General features: G+C 23.1%; 1 long non-coding RNA gene across 2 annotated transcripts; it reads right to left on the bottom strand.

Moving 5' to 3' along the window:
• Nucleotides 1–918: 918 nt before the first annotated feature.
• On the bottom strand, nt 919–1,992 carry LOC111616478. 2 transcript variants are annotated; one of them, XR_002755259.1, is made up of 3 exons: nt 1,960–1,992; nt 1,088–1,174; nt 919–1,001 (listed from the first exon to the last, which is right to left on the bottom strand). It is a non-coding gene; the product is annotated as an uncharacterized LOC111616478 (long non-coding RNA). The 2 variants fall into 2 exon arrangements; XR_002755258.1 differs by lacking the exon at nt 1,960–1,992 and having other exon boundaries at nt 1,088–1,488.
• Nucleotides 1,993–3,357: the final 1,365 nt, after the last annotated feature.

The following is a 3,357-nucleotide window of genomic DNA, read 5'->3' as shown; positions in this document are numbered from 1 at the left end:
TATTAATTCTTTACTTAAGCTTGTAAATTCCATCTTTAATAGAACAAATTAATTGTTTTGAATGTTTTATTCGGAATACTAATTTCCGTATTATCTTCAATGGCAGAGAATTATCATGATGAAACATTTTCAACTGAATAGATTTATATTCTGATGTAATTACAGAATTATTTTAAAATAACTTGGCATTGTTAAAATATGTCTCAAAAGAAGATTAAGAATGTCGCTTTGTATTTTAAAAGTAAAATATTTTCAAATTAAATTTAATATTTATGCCAAATTAATTTTACATATATAAATAAAAACTAATTAANTTTGATACGCTGTCGCCAGCACACTGTTTTTCAGTTATCCAAAGTAAAAGCAATTTCTCAACATGATCTAATGTCTTCGATATATGTTTAGAAATTGATTTAACCCCTTTCGCAACGTTAGCAAATTTAATAATGTCTTTATTTTTCACGATCGTCGGTATCGTCATTCTCGGAATACGGTATGCAACAGTTAAATCTCGAATATGCGTGAAACCTTCATATTTCTCAACAATCTCTTTTTTTTTCAGTTTCATTGTGATTTTAGTCATTTTTTTATTTTTCTGTTGCGTTTTTGCAATTCATGATTAATAAAAATAATAACATTTTACTTACAAATTAAAATAAAAAGAAATTTAACAAAGTTATAAACTGTGGCACCGCGAACATCTACTCTGGTCTCATACACTGATAGCGCTACTTGTTCNAATTAGTAAATAATTATTGTTTAAGATCCTTATCATTCATACAATTATTGTAAGAGAATAATCTTATATATTCAGTATCTTAATGCAACATTTATCATATTACTTGTAATATTAGTAAAAACTGAAGTACATTTTATAAAAAAAAAGTTACTATTACCTTAATATTCCTTCTTTAGTTATTTCTCTCACACCTAATAGATCAAGTTGCTCTAAATATTTCAAGTGATTTGCAATAGTTACCAGATCAAAATCAGACACTGTACTGTAAATAAATATAATTTCTTTGAAATTAGTTAAATTTATAATAAGAAAAATATTTTAATACCATTTTAAAGTTATTGCTTTTACCGTATTGTCGTAAGAATCACTCTCTTCAATTCGGTGCATTTATGAAACAGATCTCTCAAACAGCCTGAACTTGCATCTATTGAATTACTAAAATAAAAATATTTAAAAATGCAATATATCATCTTATAATTTAAATTTATTAATCTTTTGATTTAATCTACTAATGCCACAAATGCAAATAGTAATTGTTTTTTCTTAATTCCTTAACAATAATTTTTTTTCAAATGTTATAAAATCATTACATCTATTTTTTTTATGTAATAACAGACAATAATAACATATAACTCAATGCTAAACTGCTCTATCCTACGTTAAATCAGTAGTTATAGATTACATTGTAACATTAATAATTTGACAAATTAGCAACAACAATTGATACACATTATAGATGTATAGAATAACATAATGCACTGTATTTGCTACATATATTATATATAATTTATTATCAGCAAGTAGTTGTTCTCAATTTCAACAAAAAACTGTTTGTAGTTTATAAATTTAATTTTATTTTCATTTCAATTTATAAAAAGTAAATGAAAAACTGGGACTGTTATTATATTTGATATTAAATCATAATTGTTAATGTCATATAAAATGTAAAATATTACATAACAATAATATTTTTAAAACAAATTTAATGAATTATTAATATTTATCTTCTGTCTATTATTCTTAAAAATATATTAATAATTTTATAATTTTATATTAATTGATTACTAATATAATTTATTAATTTTATATTAATAATCAATTATTCTGAGTTATGTCAAATCTACAATCTATTCAATAATTAAACACATCATAAATATGCAGATCCATTTTTATGTAATTTATATATAAAATATCAAATTTTAATATCTAAGAAAACTTACATTTTATAGACAAACTCTATAATAATATTTATTTATTTTCTTCAAAAAATATTCTTTGAGAGGAATAACATAAACCTGTAATATTTTGAAGTTCAAATTCTGTTTGTATTTCTTCTGAAATTTTGAATCAAACTATGAAAAATTTAAAATTAAATTTTTCAAAGGCCAAGAAAATATAATTTATCTATAAAAATATCTATTTTTAATACATAAAATATATGTAACTCTATAGAAAATGGAAAAATAAATTTTGGAAGTGCTTTAGAAAGATAAATAATTTAAATTTTTATAAATTTAGTTTGATTATTTGACAAATAAATTTTCTAATGGACGAGGAGAAGAAAAAATTTTTATTAAACAACTTAGTGAATTGAAAAATACTAAAGCAGTGCCAGTCATACAAAAATTTACTTGTAATCACTCTTAATAATTCACTTTTAAATTACAATGATGAGTTAGAACTTTTCTTCTATTTGTGCTTTCTAAAACAATTTTATTTAACATAGAGGTATGAATTTTTAATATTTAAATTATGCAATTTCATGCTCACCAGAGATTATGTTAACCATTCACAATAGAAATTACAATATAAAAGTATCTATTTACATAGTTAATGAAGTCAAATTCTTGGGAGTAATATTTACTCCTAATCTTTCATTTGATAAACACTATAACAGATCAATAAATAAGGCTAACAATTTAATAAATAATTTAATCATACTATTTTGTAAGACCAAAATGAGGAATCTACAAATACATTTCCAACTCTTCAATACTATCATTATGAATTCGTTGGGTTATGTGTCGCCAATTTGGAGTTTAAGTAAATTCAACAATTTCGAAAAAGTACAAAACAGATTTATACATAGAATTTTTCAACTAGAACATAATACTCCAGGAAGCTCTCTAAGACTGGAATTGAATAGATATAAACTAAACACCATTTTAATGAAAAGATATATTAAATTTCTAATAAAAGTTATTGATGCAGGAGACCTAACTACGAACTTGCTGTATATATTATACCATAAATCGAGAAATAAAGATTTAAATAGAAATTGGATAATTCAAATAACGAAAATTCTAAACAAATATGGGTTCTCTATGGAACTTTTTATGGAACATACGACCAATAATGAACAACAAAGTAAACTATTAATTCAGAGAGTAATGGAAATATCTATTGTGCAAGATATCGAAGATATACAAAAACGAAAAAACCCATTCTGGTACAAAATAATTTTAAACTACCCAATGAATAATAATTATATGTTCACGAACCTGGCATTTAATGTCAAAAAATTCTTCATACAGCTCAGACTAAATAAAAATGGGATTATTTTCAATGATAAGTTCCTGGATTACTCTCAAACCATATGCCCAAGATGTAATAAATCA

Source organism: Centruroides sculpturatus, unplaced genomic scaffold (assembly GCF_000671375.1).
Source record: "Centruroides sculpturatus isolate CEXI.00-Female unplaced genomic scaffold, Cexi_2.0 scaffold3412, whole genome shotgun sequence".
NCBI classification, from domain to species: Eukaryota; Metazoa; Arthropoda; class Arachnida; order Scorpiones; family Buthidae; genus Centruroides; species Centruroides sculpturatus.
Note: the sequence above shows the minus strand (reverse complement) of the source record. Positions and strands in the feature narration are given on the sequence as shown.